Source organism: Notechis scutatus, chromosome 6 (assembly GCF_049901735.1).
Source record: "Notechis scutatus isolate UNSWTSFEM ecotype Mainland chromosome 6, rNotScu1.2, whole genome shotgun sequence".
Taxonomy (NCBI): Eukaryota; Metazoa; Chordata; class Lepidosauria; order Squamata; family Elapidae; genus Notechis; species Notechis scutatus.
Window position 1 is genome coordinate 4,167,688 of NC_142014.1, and position 19,831 is coordinate 4,187,518.

Sequence of the window (19,831 nt, forward strand, 5' to 3'; positions counted from 1 at the left end):
TCAATCTGCATGCCTGCTTTGCCTGATTTTGGGTAAAAGTTACTCTTTTTTAATAAAAAAATTAATATTTATATTAATTTTTATAATATTTACATACAAGCCATTCCCAGCCAGTCACATGATTACCAAGCCACACCCACAAATTAGGCCATGCCCACAGAACCAGTTAGTGGTCCCTGGGATTTAAAATTATGAGTTTGGTGGTCCCTGAGGTCCAAAAGGTTGGTGACCCCTGATCTAAGCAGTTTACAGAGTCAGCCTGTTGCCCCCAACCATCTGGCTCCTCATTGTACCCAGCTCGGAAGGACAGAAGGCTGAGTCAACCTCAAGCTGGCTAGAATTGAACTTCTGGCTTGCAGGAAGTGTTGCTTTGCAATACTGCATTCTAATCACTACGCCATCGGGAAGGAGATTAAGAAAGAGAATAAGAGGAAGGAAGGAAGAGAGGGAGGGAGAAAGGAAGGAAAATAGCAATAGCCCTTAGACTTATGTACCACTTCACGGTGCTTTACAACCTTCTCTAAGTGGTTTACAGAGTCAGCCTCTTGCCCCCAACAATCTGGCTCCTCATTTTACTCACCTCGGAAGGACAGAAGGCTGAGTCAACCTGAAGCCTGGTGAGATTTGAACTGCCAAATTACAGGCAGCCGGCAGGCAGCAGAAGTAGCCTGCAGTACTGCACTCTCACCACTGTGCCACGTGAATAAGGTCTGGAAAAGCAGGGATATTGACATAAATGCACGAAGCGGGCTAGGAAGGAGCAATACTAGCAACCAGCTTTCGTGAGCTGCAACGTCGAAGGAAAGGGACTTCCAGGTGACTTCAAGTCACTTTCAGTGAGCGCAGAACATCGAGTGTTCCCCCCCAACTCCCCCCACCCGAGACACACCAGGGACATTTTGTCACAAAAGCACAAAAAGGACAAAGGTATATTTAAGCCACAAACTCACCATTCACCGGCTCTAATCATTCCTCAGTCAGGAGCACAGTGGCTTCTTGTTTTCCGTGCTATCTCCAAATTCCATCACCTGCCAGCCGGCAACCGGGGAGTGTTGAACCGTCACAGTAATTTTAACTCACCTGTACAGCAGCACCTGAGCTGGAAAAAATCTCTTTTTCTAACCTTGGTTCTTCTTGGGACACGTCTCCCTTGCTTTGGGGGGGCCCTCCAGAATGGGGAGGGGGACAGTTATCCTCAACCGACAAGCACAAGGGAACCCCAAATTTTGTGTTCTTTGGTGAGAGGTTGGCTAAGTGAGTTTCGACCCCCGTTTTTCTTACCAACTTTCTTGCCATGGCTATTAAGTGAATCCCCACAGATGTTAAGATGGGCACACAGTCCTTAAGTGAATCTGGTTTCCCCTTTCTGACTTTACGGGTCAGAAGGTTGCCAAAGGGAGGTGAAGGTCATAAATAGGGACCAGTTATCGAACATCTGATTAAAAAAAACTTATTTATACATTTTCTCTTTACATACATAAGTGTTTTATGGATAGTGTATTGTCTGGATGGATTTGCTTACATAATAGTACTTTTCCAGTTCCTAATTTCTATCTCTATTATTCAACCGTTGGTAAAACTAGTCCCATGTTTGAAAACATTCTGTATCTTCTTTTTCTTTTATCTACCCTTAAAAAGCTGGTTCCTTTGAATAGAATAGAATAGAATAGAATAGAATAGAATAGAATAGAATAGAATGGAATGGAATGGAATGGAATGGAATGGAATGGAATGGAATGGAATGGAATAGAATAAGAATAAGAATAAGAATAAGAATAAGAATAGAGAGAATGGAATGGATAGAATACAGAATGGAATAGAATAGAATATGGAATAGAAAATAGAATAGAAAATAGAATGGAATAGAATAGAAAATAGAATAGAAAAATAGAATAGAATAGAGAATAGAATAGAATATAGAATAGAATAGAATAGAAAATAGAATAGAAAATAGAATAGAAAATAAAATAGAAAATAGAATAGAATAGAAAATGTAGTGGAATAGAATACAGAATGGAATGGAATAGAATAGAATATAGGAATGGAACAGAACAGAACAGAATAGAATTGGAAATAGAATAGGTAATAGAAAGAATAAGGGATAGAAAGAATATACAGGTGAAACTCGAAAAATTAGAATATCCTGCAAAAAGTTCATTTATTTCAGTAATGCAACTTAAAAGGTGAAACTAATATATGAGAAAGACTCATTACATGCTGTTAGGAATATAAGTCACCTAACAGGTATTTGGGTTAGAATTATATAAACCAGGATAAACATTTTAGTACTATGTCTTTAAGAGATTGCAAACACTGCAATTGGGTGTGGTTTTTCAAACAGCCATAAGATGGAGCCAGAAACCTGGATTGTCTTAGTCTGAGTCTCAGAAGAGAGTGTGAGTGTATCTCTGTTTCCTTCTGTTGGAAAGTATTGCCGTTCCTCCATTTCTTCTAATTGACTGATATTACTGGATTTAATATAAGTCTGATAGTGAACTGTTTTTGACACTGGACTTTGATATTTGGATTATCCCTAGATTGAAAAACTGACTGATTTACCTGTGAATGACTTTTGGACTGCCTATTTTGGACTTTGCTTAATGTTTCTGGAAGTAAAAACCTACATTTACTGTACAGTGTATCTGTGTGCTGTATGTGTATTATTCAAACACTACTCTCAAATACGTCTCCCTGTATGCACTCATTCTCCTAATGGGGAATTACCTCCACACTGGTTATGGGCCCAGGCCATACCAGGCTCAGATAACTGAGAGTTAGTGTGAATGCACAGTACTGTATACAGACAGCTGTTTACTGTTTAATTGTGGTTTACTGTTGTAATGACGAGGCAGTCGAGGTGTTTGATCATGATCAAATGAATCATGATGAACTTTATTGGAGTCTAGTCTTACATTTATACACATTTTTAATAACCCTCTAACATTGGTTAACTTTAGTTTCTGCTCAGCTTTCATTACTGTTTAGCATAGTAATTAACACAATTAATTATCTCTAGTTAAAGTCTAACATATGTTTACTTCCTCTCTCTAATCCTCCTTTACATTAATGACTTTGTTTGCCTGAGTTGTATTTGCTTTGGAACCTTCATTACCTGAGGTTTGCCATCAAGATAATAATATTCCTGCAATTACAACTCTACATATCCTCGTTTTTTATTTTAAATGGAGGATTCAAAGATTTATGAATGTATTGCAATTGTAAAGGAGTAAGAGAGGGGGAAGTAGAATGAAACAATGCAAATAAATTTGGAATACATTGAATAAAACAACAGGTTACAATTAGTACAATAATAATAATTATAGCATAAAAGAAAAACTGTCTGAGCCAAGACCAATCAGGGAGCCAATTGGTTAGCCACTCAAAAGGTGAGTACTCAGCGTGGATATTATTTTGAATGTATGATTGTAAATTGGCAAGCTCATCCTCAATAGTTTTATTCAAAGAATGAAAATTTCTGAGGATGAACATTACTGGCATATTTATCAAAAAAGAACCACATTAAAAATAGGAAAATTGTCAGGATACATATCAGGAGCTATATTAAGTCCATACAAAGAAGAATTAAAGGTACCTGACAACCAATAGTAGTTAGAACAATAACTATAATTCCCTAGCTTTTTTAATATGTGCTGAGCAGCATCATAATCAGACCAATTATGAAGTCAAGTGTGTTTATCGTGACAACAGAAACACAGACCCCTTGTAAATTGACTAACTTTCAAGTAACGCCAACGGACAGAATTCAATTGCATAGGGGGTTTAGAAAATAGCCAGGAGTGTGAAATAGATTGTAGTTGTGAGACAATAAATGTAGAAGACATGATCAAGTTAGGGGTAAAAGAAATTTGACCAAATGCCAGTGGGGGCTCATAGTATAAAGTAATATTTGTGCCATGGGTCATAAACATATATTGTGCATGACGAACCCACAAATTAGGGTTAAGACGAACCACAGAAGTGTCATTTTGAGCAGAAACACCATTAACCATAAACAAGAAAATACAAAGTAAAATTGTGACAGAATTAGCAGTAATAATAGCAAAAACAGCAGCAACAAGATTTTCAGGAGTCTGAGGTAATGAGGCCTGTTGTTGTTGAGCTTCATATGTAGTAGATTTAACCTGGTCCCAAGTGATGGGTTGCGGGCTCTTCAACCTTGGAAGCCAGACTTCTGTGTTCAGATGAAGATTGAAATCCGGAATCGGGTTGTGAAGGCCCTGATGCCATGCCATGATACGGACGAACACAGCGCGCTGGAACCCACACTGCTTGTCCAGTAGAAGGATCTTCCACGGCAGCGTAACTGCGACCCCAGGTGATCAGCGGTGTAGGGCCTTTCCAGGTTGGATCTGGAGCTTGGCGATACTTTACCAAAGGCCTTGCTAAAGATTCAGTAGTTCGAAAATGCAAATTAACAGGTGAGTCTGCAAGAGAATCTAAAAAGGTTAAATAATTCCAATGCCTTAAAAGTACGATGAGATTGCTCAACTATAGCTTGACCCTGAGAGTTGTAAGGAATTTCGTGCACTAAAGTAATATTCCATTTCTGACAAAAGGTTTGAAATTCCTTACTAATATAAGCTGGGCCATTATCAGTTTTCAACTGAGAAGGCCGACCCATTACAGCAAAAGAGGATAGGCAATGAGAAATAACATCCTTTAAGGATTCATCTGCCTTCTGATTTCCTTCAGTCAAGGCATTAGTAAAGGGAGTATGACTTCGAATGTTTATTTATTTTATTTATTTATTTATTTATTTGATTTGCCAATTGTTTACAAGATAATAAGTATAAGTGTATACATAGTTGTGAATACATGAAATGGGTACATATAAGAAAAATAAAAGAATAAGAGAAACAATAGGACAGGGACGGTAGGCACGTTGGTGCGCTTATGCACGCCCCCTACAAACCTCTTAGGAAAGGGGTGAGGTCAATAGTAGACAGTCTAAGGTTAAAGTTTTTGGGGTTTGGGGAAGAGACTACAGAGTCGGGTAGAGTATTCCAGACATTGACCACTCTATTGCTGAAGTCGTATTTCCTGCAATCAAGTTTGGTGCGGTTTACTTTGAGTTTGTATCTATTGTGTGCTCTTGTGTTGTTATGGTTGAAGCTGAAGTATTCATTGACAGGTAGGACATTGCAATGTATGATTTTATATACCATGCTTAAGTCAGACCGAAGACGGCGTAATTCAAGGTTTTCTAGTTCTAGAATTTCAAGTCTGGTGGCATAAGGTATTCTACAACGAGTAGAAGAGTGGAGAACTCTTCTTGTGAAATATTTCTGGACTTTCTCAATTGTGCTAATATCAGATACATAATGTGGGTTCCAGACTGATGAACTGTATTCGAGTATTGGTCTAGCAAATGTTTTGTATGCTCTGGTTAGTAGTGTGATATTACCAGAGAAAAAGCTACGTAGGATTAGGTTAACAACTCTTAATGCCTTTTTGGCTATGTAGTTGCAGTGGGCTCTAGCACTCAGATCATTAGAGGTGAGTATTCCAAGGTCCTTTACAGAGCTTGGGTCATCAACAAGATCTTGACTATTCAGCTTGTATTTTATTTTCTGATTTTTTTTGCCAATATGTAAGACAGAGCATTTATCTGTTGAGATTTGAAGTTGCCATTTGTTTGACCATTCAGATACATAGTCAAGATCTTTTTGTAGGGTAGCAGTATTGTCTGTGGTATTGAACAGCTTTACATCATCAGCGAAGAGAACGCAATTGCTCTTAATATGATCACAGAGGTCGTTTATGTAGAGTATGAAGAGAGTTGGTCCTAGAACACTGCCCTGGGGGACACCACTATTGACAGGTACTGGATTTGATAAGAGGCTCCCGATTTTGACCATTTGTTGTCTGTTTGACAGGAATGCTTCTATCCAGTTATTCAGTTGTCCAGAGACACCATAGGATTTTATTTTTAGGAGTAGTTTGTCGTGTACCACTGAATCAAAGGCTTTACAGAAGTCTATGTAGATTGCGTCTATTGCTTTGCCCTGGTCGAGTTGTGTCGTTCATATGTTTTTGCAGTGTAAGAGTTGCAGATTACAGGATAGTTTTTTTCTGAAACCAAATTGTTTATTGGAGAGTAGGTTGTTTGTCTCTAAGTGGAGGATGATGGATTGGTTAATAATTGATTCCATGACTTTACAGGTGACGCAGCATAAGGAGATTGGCCTGTAATTTTCAACTAGGCTTGGGTCTCCCTTTTTGAAGATGGGGATGACTGTGGCTTGTGACCATAGGTTAGGCAAGGAGCTGGTCCTGAAAGATTTTTCAAAGATTATGCTTAGAGGTTTGCTATGGCAGTGGATAGCTTTCTTAAGAAGTAGGCACATATTCCATCCGGTCCAATAGATAGAGATGGTTTTAGATTGCGTAGTGATTTTTCAACATTGTCTTCTGTGAAATCGATATGTATTAGATCATTGTTGTTATCTGTGGTACGGCTAGGAAATACTGGGCATGATCCATTGCTGTTTACAAATACTGAGCCGAAGAATGTGTTAAAGATGTTGGCTTTAATGGTGTCGTCGTTGCAGTCTTTACCATCAGGTCCTATCAAGGGAGGGATGGACCTTGAGTCTTTTAGTTTGTTGTTTACAAAATTGTAAAAAGCACGGGTGGAATTGGTGCTTAGAAGGTTTTCCTCTTGTTTAATGTGATAATTGGTGCATTCGGTCTTTATCTGGTGGCATAAATTTTTGTATCGGTTTTTGAAATTGGCAACGTGACCAGATTTGTTTTTCCGCCAGAGTGATCTCTTTTTGGATTGAAGTTTCCTTATTGATATGGGTAATCTGCTTTTTTGTTTTGTTTTGGGAGTTGTTGTTGGAACATATAGTTTGATGACTCTTTTGACTTCAAGTAAAAATATGTTGTAATGGTCTTCAACGGTATTGCATCCAGTGAATAGAGATTGCCAATCAAGGGATGAGAGATCGTTGTCTATAAGATCATAGTTGCCTTTTTGAAGTTACAATAGGGGATTACATCATTGTGGTGATTTTTGTGTGGACGTATGTTGAGACAAAAGTCAATCATATTGTGGTCACTACTGGAAAAGGGTTCTTTAGTTTGTATTCCATAAATTAAATTCAAACTGTTGCAGAAGATGAGATCGAGGCAGTTGTTTAGTCTAGTGTTGTTGATTACTAGTTGTTCCAGTCCCAGATTTGTAATAGCATTGTAGAAGGTTGTGTGTATGATTTCAGTTGTACAATCATTTAGGGTCCAGTCAATATGAGGTAGATTGAAATCACCAAGAAGGATAAAAGGGTATGGGCAGGATGCAGCCCATGTTAGTAATGTATTTAGCTTGTTTACATGTTCGATGTCATAATCAGGTGCTCTGTAACATAGTAAGAATCGAATTGTGATATTTAAGGATAGTTCACAGATGATGGTTTCAGGAAGGGCAAGCTCCTGGGTAACTTGGATATTTTTTAGATGTAAGGATTTTTTATAGAATATAGCAACACCACCTCCTCGACGATTTTCACGATCTGATCGGTAAACACGATAGTCTCTTACTGTGGTAATGGAGTCGGGAAGAGATGCATTGAGCCATGTTTCACAGACAAATATAATGTCGAAGTTAGCCATATTTAGGAGGAAGAGAAATTCAGGTATTTTATTCACGAGGCTTCTTGCATTGAGTAGTTTGCATTTAAGGCCGGCAGTAGTTGGAATTGAGGTAGTTGGGGGCGTGCATGCCTAGTCTTGGGTGATGGTGGATGGGTTGAGGTAGGGTTGTGGTTGAGGGTAAAAGCTGAGTATTGGGTTGCGTGGCTTACTTTTGATACAGTCAGCATGGTAGTCAATGTACAGGTCCTTCTCTCCATTGTCTAGACGGTTTTTGAGTTCGATGCGGAGTACACGGGAGCGGGCACGTTGCTGTATGGTTAGGTCAGGGCGGCAACGGAGGTTCTTATGGTTGGTGTTGGTTTTGGCGAGTGAGTTTATAGTATAAATGAATTTACGTTTGCTTGATTCATTTTTGCAAATGACCCTGCGCAAGCGTGGGGCCACAGAGCCGTCTCTATTTTTGAGCTCTCGGTCGATGCGGGAAATGTCAAGTATTTCATCAGCGGAGATGGTTGATGCTTGATAATCTCTGATGATGTTTCGGACAGTTGTGATGTCATCATTGACATTGATGTCTTCTAGACCAAATAAGATGGCGTTTGGACGTTTCCGTTCACGCTCAACGGCTTCTCTGATGAGGATTGGGATATCAATATTTGTCTGGGTTGTGTTTATTTGTGGATTGGGTTTTGGATTGGATTGTGGTTGTTTGGTAGAGATGTGGTTTGTAGCTATTGGATGTTCAGGTTTTTGCGTTGTGTCTTTTTTTTCAAGGTTGGATATTCTTTCTTTTATGGCGTCCAGGGATGCTACTATGGTGTTGAGGGATGTTTTAATGGTTTCGATGGTATCAACTCTTTCAGACAGATCCAGTTTGGGTCTGCATGATTTGCAGAAATATGGAAACTCATTGGATGATTTTAGGTATTGAATCATCTGCTCAGGTAATCCCAAGCAGTCAGTTTGTTGCTTTTAAGAGAAAGAGGCACGTCTTGCACTGGTAAATTCAAACAGTTTATATTTTTACTGTGTAGACTCAGATTTGTATTGAGCATTCACTCCTGGCTTTAATATACCTCTGCTTCTATCACTCCTGGAGTCCGGATTAGCAATTTGGTGAGGAGAAAAGAGGGAAGAGGGAAATGGGGGCGTCAGGGTAGCAGCGGCAGCGGCAGCGGTGTCACCTCCGACTTTTTCCCTCCCTCGCTGCCCGTCGTCTCCCCAACCAACTTTGGGACAGAAAATCCTAACTCCTAAGACGCCAAGTTCCTGGGATCTTGGATTCCCAGCGGATCCCTTGCAAGATCGAGCCCTGCTTTTCCGCGGATCCGCCGCTCGGATTCTTCTTTGCCTGCGAGGCTCGTCCCGGTTAAAAAGGCGTCCCCCCTCCACTCCCGGCCCTCGCCCGCTTGCCTTTGCGCCTCCGGGCTGTCAGTTTGCGCTCTTTCGCGGGTCGTGAGAACGCTCGCTCCGTGCCCCGAACGAATCTTTGTATCTTTGTCTTCTCTTACTTTTCCCTTCTCTCGTGACGATCGAGGATGCTCTATCCGCCGCCCCGTTTATCTCTAATTACTTCTTAGTCCAGGCCTCTTCAGCTTTCACGTGGGCCGATATTGTTTTGAAAGGCCAGCAATCCGCCAAACGTTTACTCCAAACTAGTTCTATTCGAGTCCAAGTCCCGAGAGCGCCAAGCAAGAGGCCCCGTCGGGCTATCTAGGCGAAGTTCGCCTGATGCTGCCGTTCCCTCACCGTCTTCCTGCCCGCCGATCACGGGCGCCGCCATCTTCGCCATTTCAAATGGGCAACCTTCACGTTATACTAATGCTGTCATTTGTCCTCCTTCTTCACCTGAATATATGTCTTCCATTCCCTCAGCTCTTGCAGATACAGGGCAAGCCTCCTGACTCTATTGTTCAGTCTTCTTTTCAGAAAATGGTTGAGAATTGTAAACAGGATGCCTCTGTCTCAGGAACAGAACTTGCAGAATTACTGTCTGTTTGTCCAGTACAATATCATCCTGGTCAGGGGCCACAGCTTGGACTGCAAGTAGCAGAATGGGAGGGTCTGCCTTATCAGATCTTAAGAGAGTTAAAAAGGCAGTTACAGACTATGGGATTAGTGGTAATTTTACAAGAGGACTTGTAGAAGGAATAAAAAATGGTTATACAATGATTCCTGAAGATTGGAAGCAAATATTACCTGACTGCTCCAGCAGTCTCCCTCTCCTCCCCAGCCACAGCCAGTAGCGCTGGGATCGATTTAATCACTCAAGAGGAAATTGAGTTTAAATTTCCTTTGGAAGTTAAAATATTTACATCTCAATTTAAAGGATCTCTTCCTTCAGGATTAGTTGGCTTAATTTTGCCTCGTTCTTCTGCACACAAAAGGGCTGTTTTGTTCTGCCTGGGGTAATAGATTCAGATTACACTGGTATCCTCATGATTCAGATTTGGGTGAATCTTCCTCAAGTTCTTCCTTGTAATTCTTCTGTTGTTCAATTGTTTCTTCTTCTATATGAAAATCCATCTCCTGGTAAAGGTAATCGTGGAGATGCAGGATTTGGATCAACTTCTTTATCTGTAGGTTTACTTCATCAGCTGAACTCCTCTCATCCTTTGTTAGCACTCTTCCTAAATAAACAACCATTTCAAGGGTTTTGGATACTGAAGCCGATGTTACTGTCATCTCTTCTTTACAATGGCCAGTACAGTGGCAAAAATGACAGTTTCTTCATTGTGGGGAATAGGAGGTTCTACAGCTGCTTGGCAGAGTGTTCAAGAAATTAATGTTACAACATCTGCTGGTAAGTCTTTTTCCTACAACCATACATTCTAGATATTCATACTAATATTTGGAGCCGTGATATCCTTTCTCTTCTTAATGCTCATTTGATTCTTGATGATGGCTCTTCCTCTTAAATGGCTCTGTTCTATGCCGGTTTGGGTGGAATAATGGCCATTATCAAGGGAAAAACTTGCTGCTTTACAACAATTGGTTCAAGAACAATTGGCTGCTGGTCATATAGAACCTTCTACTAGTCCTTGGAATACTCCTGTTTTTGTTATAAAAAAGAAAAATGGGAAATTTCGCCTCTTGCAGGATTTACGAGAAATTAATAAATGTATCCAACCCATGGGTCCTTTACAATGTGGTCTACCAAATCCTAACTTAATTCCTAATTTTTATAAATTATTGGTAGTTGATCTTAAAGACTGCTTTTTTTACTATACATTTGCAGCCTCAAGAGAAAGAAAATTTTGCATTTACTGTTCAAGTTTTTAATAATAGCATGTCCACAAAACGACATCATTGGTGGCGTGTTGCCTCAGGGAATGCTTAATTCCCCTACACTTTGTCATTATTTCGTGGATAATGCTCTTCAACCCTTTAGGAATAAATTTCCTTCCTATTTAGTCTATCATTATATGGATGATATATTGATAGCAGCCCCAGATTTTGATGAATCTAAATTGTTAAAAGAGTTAATGGATATTGTGGCACAACAGGGATTGTATATAGCCTCAGACAAAATTCAAAAGGTAGAACCTTATACCTACTTAGGACATAGAATGTTGCATAATTGCTCCATTCCAATTCTTCCTGAATTACAAGTACAGAAATCATATACCTTAGTACAATGGCAAAAATTACTTGGCATTATTAATTGGGCAGGCCCATTCTTCTACATTACAACTGGTGATATGTTGCCCTTATTTTAGTCTTTGAAGGGAGCACAATCACCAGGAGATCTAGTTGTATTAACGAACATGCCTTCAAGAAATATTGAATAAGTTTAAGCATCGATATGTGGACAGGATAACATCCTTTACAATAGGACTTTGTTTAGCTATTCTTCTTACTGCACCCTTACCCACGGGATGTCTTTATTCTAATGCCTCTCCACAAGCAGTCAACATTCATGAATGGATTAATTTGTCAGCTACTCCGCCTAGAAACATTTATCCTTATCAATTAGCATTAGAGGATTTGATTATTAAAGGTCGTAAATGAGCCTTACATCTTACAGGACAGGATCTCATTAGCATAGCTTTCACTCGTACAAAAGTTGAACATGAGCATTTGATGATGATTTCAGAATCATATCAGATAGCCTTTTCTCAATATGTGGGAAACTTATTGTATTCTTTACCCAAGGATCCTAGAATAGTGGTTACTACTACTTTAAATCTGGCCTTTTCTTCCATTTTTGTGCAAAATCCTATTTCTAAAGCTCTTACACTTTTTCCTGATGGCTCACCAACAAGGGGTGTGGTCGTCTGGCAGATTCAACAACAATGCTATTCTAAATTTACTGCCACACAGACTTCAGCTCAACATGCTGATCTGGCTGCTGTGATTTTAGCTTTACAATTGTTCAATGACCAACCTATTAACTTGATTGTTGATACTCAATATGTGTATTTAGCTATGCAATCTCTTCCCTTTTCTTATTGTGCTCTCTCTTTGGATAAGAATTTGTTATCCTTGTTTTTATCTTTAAAGAATAGTTTGGAAACTCGCTTGTATTCTTTGTATGTAGAATAAATAAATAAATAAAATAAAATAAAATAAAATAAAATAAAATAAAATAAAATAAAATAAATAAATAAATAAATAAATAAAATGATATTGTACTGGACAAACAGACAGTAATTCTGCAAGTTCTGTTCCTGAGACAGAGGCATCCTGTTTACAATTCTCAACCATTTTCTGAAAAGAAGACTGAACAATAGAGTCAGGAGGCTTTTGCCCTGTATCTGCAAGAGCTGAGGGAATGGAAGACATATATTCAGGTGAAGAAGGAGGACAAATGACAGCATTAGTATAACGTGAAGGTGGAGGTGTTAAAAGAGAAAGTTCATTGTGACCAAATTTTTCAATTGCATGTCTACATAAATGCCACACCTGCAAAACTTCTATTTTTGCTCGAGGTTCAGTATGCAATGTTTTCCCTATACGTTCCCAATCAGTTAATTTTAAAGACCCCTCTTCTGGATACCATAAGCACTGAGCTGCAATCTCCTGGACCAGCCTTAAGAGATTTTTCTGTGGTACCTCAGTATTATTTTTCTTCAACAAATAGCCTAATTCATCTACATGCTTCCTTTGTTCCTCAGAAAGCGAAGACCCCATACTTACAGAAACCAAAAGGTTGAAGAAACCACAAAGGGTTGAAGGTGCACCAAATCCTTGCCGGACGAAGTAAGAGGGTCCCTGTTCATGCGCCACTTGTTGTAATGACGAGGCAGTCGAGGTGTTTAATCATGATCAAATGAATGAAATGAATGAAATGAAATGATCAAATGATGAACTTTATTGGAGTCTAGTCTTGCATTTTTACACATTTTTAGTAATCCTCTAACATTGGTTAACTTTAGTTTCTGCTCAGCTTTCATTACTGTTTAGCATAGTAATTAACACAATTAATTATCTCTAGTTAAAGTCTAACATATGTTTACTTCCTCTCTCAAATCCTTCTTTACATTAGTGACTTTGTTTGCCTGAGTTGTATTTGCTTTGGAACCTTCATTACCTGAGGTTTGCCATCAAGATAATAACATTCCTGCAATTACAACTCTACAGTTTACTATCCTGGTAAAGATGGCACAAGTCACTTCAACAAGTCTATCACTGATAACCTGGTTGGATGGAACAAACTATGTTTCCTGGTCTATGAAGTGCAGTCTACTTCTACGTAGAGAAGGTCATAAACATATATTGGACATGACGAACCCACAAATTAGGGTTAAGATGAACCACAGAAGTGTCATTTTGAGCAGAAACACCATTAACCATAAACAAGAAAATACAAAGTATTTTGAAGCAATGCCTTAAAAGTACGATGAGATTGCTCAACTATAGCTTGACCCTGGGAGTTGTAAGGAATTCCGTGCACTAAAGTAATATTCCATTTCTGACAAAAGGTTTGAAATTCCTTACTAATATAAGCTGGGCCATTATCAGTTTTCAACTGAGAAGGCCGACCCATTACAGCAAAAGAGGATAGGCAATGAGAAATAACATCTGAAGTACGTTCATGTTTTGAAAAAGTAACCCAAAGGAAATGTGAATGAGTGTCAATAGACGTGTGAAGATAACAGTATGGCTTAAAGGTTGAAAATTGAGTTACATCCATTTGCCAAATTTGATTAGCTTGGGTTGACATTCACTGGAAAGGGAACTGCCAGTTGCTGACAAGCTGGACAAGCACGGACAATATCCCGGGCTTGAGATAATGAAATTTTAAATTGCTTTGCAAGCGATTTGGCATTTTGATGAAAATAAGAATGGCTATCAACAGGATCAACAAACAAAGACGCAACATCCTTTAAGGATTCATCTGCCTTCTGATTTCCTTCAGTCAAGGCATTAGTAAACGGAGTATGACTCCAAATGTATTCTACATACAAAGAATACAAGCGAGTTTCCAAACTATTCTTGAAAGATAAAAACAAGGATAACAAATTCTTATCCAAAGAGAGAGCACAATAAGAAAAAGGAAGAGATTGCATAGCTAAATACACATATTGAGTATCAACAATCAAGTTAATAGGTTGATCATTGAACAATTCTAAAGCCAAAATCACAGCAGCCAGCTCAGCACGTTGAGCTGAAGTCTGCGTGGCAGTAAATTTAGAATACCATTGTTGTTGAATCTGCTAGTCGACCACACCCCTTGTAGGTGAGCCATCAGTAAAAACTAAGAGCTTTAGAAATAGGATTTTGCACAAAAATGGAAGAAAAGGCCAGATTTAAAGTAGTAGTAACCACTATTCTAGGATCCTTGGGTAAAGAATACAATAAGTTTCCCACATATTGAGAAAAGGCTATCTGATATGATTCTGAAATCATCATCAAATGCTCATATTCAACTTTTGTACGAGTGAAAGCTATGCTAATGAGACCCTGTCCTGAAAGATGTAAGGCTCGTTTACGACCTTTAATAATCAAATCCTCTAATGCTGATTGATAAGGATAAATGTTTCTAGGTGGAGTAGCTGACAAATTAATCCATTAATGAATGTTGATTGCTTGTGGAGAGGCATTAGAATAAAGACATCCTGTGGGTAAGGGTGCAGTAGGAAGAATAGCTAAACAAAGTCCTATTGTTAAGGATGTTATCCTGTCCACATATCGATGCTTAAACTTATTCAATATTTCTTGAAGGCAAGTTCTTTAAAGATCAGTTAATACAACTAGATCTCCTGGTGATTGTGCTCCCTTCAAAGACTGAAATAAGGGCAACATATCACCAGTTGTAATGTAGAAGAATGGGCCTGCCCAATTAATAATGCCAAGTAAATTTTGCCATTGTACTAAGGTATATGATTTCTGTACTTGTAATTCAGGAAGAATTGGAATGGAGCAATTATGCAACATTCTATGTCCTAAGTAGTTATAAGGTTCTACCTTTTGAATTTTGTCTGAGGCTATATACAATCCCTGTTGTGCCACAATATCCATTAACTCTTTTAACAATTTAGATTCATCAAAATCTGGGGCTGCTATCAATATATCATCCATATAATGATAGCCTAAATAGGAAGGAAATTTATTCCTAAAGGGTTGAAGAGCATTATCCACGAAATATTGACAAAGTGTAGGGGGAATTAAGCATTCCCTGAGGCAACACGCACCAATGATATCGTTTTGTGAGCATGCTATTATTAAAAACAAGGACAGTAAATGCAAAATTTTCTTTGTCTTGAGGCTGCAAAGGTATAGTAAAAAAGCAGTCTTTAAGATCAACTACCAATAATTTATCAAAAATAGGAAATAAGTTAGGATTTGGTAGACCACATTGTAAAGGACCCATGGGTTGGATACATTTATTAATTTCTCATAAATCCTGCAAGAGGCAAAATTTCCCATTTTTCTTTTTTATAACAAAAACAGGAGTATTCCAAGGACTAGTAGAAGGTTCTATATGACCAGCAGCCAATTGTTCTTGAACCAATTGTTGTAAAGCAGCAAGTTTTTCCCTTGATAATGGTCATTGTTCCACCCAAACTGGCGTAGAACAGAGCCATTTAAGAGGAAGAGCCATCGTCAAGAATCAAATGAGCATTAAGAAGAGAAAGGATATCACGACCCCAAATATTAGTATGAATATCTAGAATGTATGGTTGTAGGAAAAAGACTTACCAGCAGATGTTGTAACATTAATTTCTTGAACACTCTGCCAAGCAGCTGTAGAACCTCCTATTCCCCACAATGAAGAAACTGTCATTTTTGCCACTGTACTGGCCATTGTAAAGAGATGACAGTAACATCGGCTCCAGTATCCAAAACCCTTGAAATGGTTGTTTATTTAGGAAGAGAGAGGAGTTCAGCTGATGAAGTAAGCCTACAGATAAAGAAGTTGATTCAAATCCTGCATCTCCACGATTACCTTTACCAGGAGATGGATTTTCATATAGAAGAAGAAACAATTGAACAACAGAAGAATTACAAGGAAGAACTTGAGGAAGATTCACCCAAATCTGAATCATGAGGATACCAGTGTAATCTGAATCTATTACCCCAGGCAGAACAAAACAGCCCTTTTTGTGTGCAGAAGAACGAGGCAAAATTAAGCCAACTAATCCTGAAGGAAGAGATCCTTTAAATTGAGATGTAAATATTTTAACTTCCAAAGGAAATTTAAACTCAATTTCCTCTTGAGTGATTAAATCGATCCCAGCGCTACTGGCTGTGGCTGGGGAGGAGTGAGGGAGACTGCTGGAGCAGTCAGGTAATATTTGCTTCCAATCTTCAGGAATCATTGTATAACCATTTTTTATTCCTTCTACAAGTCCTCTTGTAAAATTACCACTAATCCCATAGTCTGTAACTGCCTTTTTTAACTCTCTTAAGATCTGATAAGGCAGACCCTCCCATTCTGCTACTTGCAGTCCAAGCTGTGGCCCCTGACCAGGATGATATTGTACTGGACAAACAGACAGTAATTCTGCAAGTTCTGTTCCTGAGACAGAGGCATCCTGTTTACAATTCTCAACCATTTTCTGAAAAGAAGACTGAACAATAGAGTCAGGAGGCTTTTGCCCTGTATCTGCAAGAGCTGAGGGAATGGAAGACATATATTCAGGTGGAGAAGGCGGACAAATGACAGCATTAGTATAACGTGAAGGTGGAGGTGTTAAAAGAGAAAGTTCATTGTGGCCAAATTTTTCAATTGCATGCCTACATAAATGCCACACCTGCAAAACTTCTATTTTTGCTCGAGGTTCAGTATGCAATGTTTTCCCTATACGTTCCCAATCAGTTAATTTTAAAGACCCCTCTTCTGGATACCATAAGCACTGAGCTGCAATCTCCTGGACCAGCCTTAAGAGATTTCTCTGTGGTACCTCAGTATTATTTTTCTTCAACAAATAGCCTAATTCATCTACATGCTTCCTTTGTTCCTCAGAAAGCGAAGACCCCATACTTACAGAAACCAAAAGGTTGAAGAAACCACAAAGGGTTGAAGGTGCACCAAATCCTTGCCGGATGAAGTAAGAGGGTCCCTGTTCATGCGCCACTTGTAATGACGAGGCAGTCGAGGTGTTTGATCATGATCAAATGAATCATGATGAACTTTATTGGAGTCTAGTCTTGCATTTATACACATTTTTAGTAATCCTCTAACATTGGTTAACTTTGGTTATTGCTTAACTTTCGTTACTGTTTAGCATAGTAATTAACACAATTAATTATCTCTAGTTAAAGTCTAACATATGTTTACTTCCTCTCTCTAATCTTCCTTTACATTAATGACTTTGTTTGTCTGAGTTGTATTTGCATTGCAACCATTCATTACCTGAGGTTTGCCATCATATAGGAACATTCCTGCAATTACAACTCTACAGGCAGCATTAGTGTGGGCGGCTAAGGAGAAATACATTGTAAATCATTTGGATGTAGAGACAGCTTATCTGCATGCACCATTGCAACACACTATATATTTAAAGAAACCTTTAGGTATCAAAGATGATAATACAACTGATTGCTGGAAATTGAAAAAGAGTCTTTATGGTTTGAAGCAATCGGGATATGAGTGGAACCAATGTATAGTTAAAGAATTAACTAAAATAGGCTTTGTAGCTGGCATGGCTGATCCATGTTTGTTTAAAAAGGAAAGTAATGGTATAGTGTCATTATTATTATTTACTGATGACATAGCATTAATCACCAAAACTGAACAAGAAGCTACTGAGATAATTTCACTATTGGAAAAGAAATTTAAGATAAAACAGTTAGGAGAAATCAAACAATATCTTGGTTTAAAGATAGATAGAACTAGGGGAGGATACAAAATCTCACAGGCAGATAAAATTAACCAATTACTAAAAAGTTATAAAATGGAACTTTGTAAGTCGGCTAAAACACCGATGAGCCAGGAGTTTAGCCAAGCGATGTTCAAAGTCCTATTTTTGATAAGAACATTTATCAGTCCTTGATTGGTAGTTTATCTTATCTCAGTAATTGGTCAAGGCCAGATATAGCAGTGTTAATCAATTAGCGAGATTTAACGCTGAGCCAACTGAAAGGCACTGGCAAGCTGCTAAACGTGTTAAGATATCTGAAACAAACAATGCACTATGCATTGTATTTGGAGCCTAAAGATGAACTGAATTTAACTGCATATGCTGATGCAAGTTTTGCTACAGACATAAATACACGAAAATCTACATCAGGTACTGCTGTATTATTGGGAAAAGCATTGATTGGATGGAGATCTATTAGACAGAAACATCTAAGTTTGTCAACAATGGAGGCTGAATTCTCATGTTTGTCTTTACTATGTACAGATTTAGTTTTTTATAAGCAATTATTGATATGGGAATTGATGTAAAAGATCCTATTGTAGTTTACGAAGATAACCAATCAGCAATACAGATGGCTTCAAATATTGCTGTTAAAACAAGAATGAAACACACAGATTTAAGATATTTAAATGTGAGACAATGTGTGCAAAGTAAGATGATTAAGCTAGAATACTGTATGTCAGAAAACAATATAGCAGATCATTTTACAAAGGCCCAAGGTTCTATAAAGCATAAGGCGTGCTGTGAAGATTATGGACTTAGAATGTAAGGTTGTATATATTATCTTACCCAAAAGGGGAGAATGTTAGGAATATAAGTCACCTAACAGGTATTTGGGTTAGAAATATATAAACCAGGTTAAACATTTTAGTACTATGTCTTTAAGAGATTGCAAAAACTGCAATTGGGTGTGGTTTTTCAAACAGCCATAAAATGGAGCCAGAAACCTGGATTGTCTTAGTCTGAGTCTCAGAAGAGAGTGTGAGTGTATCTCTGTTTCCTTCTGTTGGAAAGTATTGCCGTTCCTCCATTTCTTCTAATTGACTGATATTACTGGATTTAATGTAAGTCTGATAGTGAACTGTTTTTGACACTGGACTTTGATATTTGGATTATCCCTGGATTGAAAAACTGACTGATTTACCTGTGAATGACTTTTGGACTGCCTATTTTGGACTTTGCTTAACGTTTCTGGAAGTAAAAACCTACATTTACTGTACAGTGTATCTGTGTGCTGTATGTGTATTATTCAAACTCTACTCTCAAATACGTCTCCCTGTATGCACTCATTCTCCTAACAGGGAATTACCTCAACACATGCAAAGCAAGAAAGTTCAAGCCGTGATTTGTCATAATTGTGATGATTATTGCTTACAGCTCATGAAAACCCCAAATCCACAATCTCAGAAAATTAGAATATTACATGCAATCAATAAAACAAGGATTGTACATAGAACATTGGATCTCTGAAAAGTATAAGCATGCATAAGTACTCAGTACTTGGTTTGGGCCCCTTTTGCAGCAATTACTGCCTCAATGCGGGGTGGCATGGAAGCTATCAGCATGTGACACTGCTGAGATGTTATGGAAGACCAGGATGCTTGAATAGCGGCCTTCAGCTCTTCTGCATTGTTCGGTCTCATGTCTCTCATCTTTCTCTTGGCAATGCCCCATAGATTCTCTATGGGGTTCAGGTCAGGTGAGTTTGCTGGCCAATCAAGCACAGTAATCCCATGGTCACTGAACCAGGTTTTGGTGCTTTTGGCAGTGTGGGCAGGTGCCAAGTCCTGCTGGAAAATGAAGTCAGCATCCCCATAAAGCTCGTCTGTGGAAGGAAGCATGAAGTGCTCCAAAATCTCCTGGTAGATGGCTGCATTGACCCTGGACTTAATGAAGCACAGTGG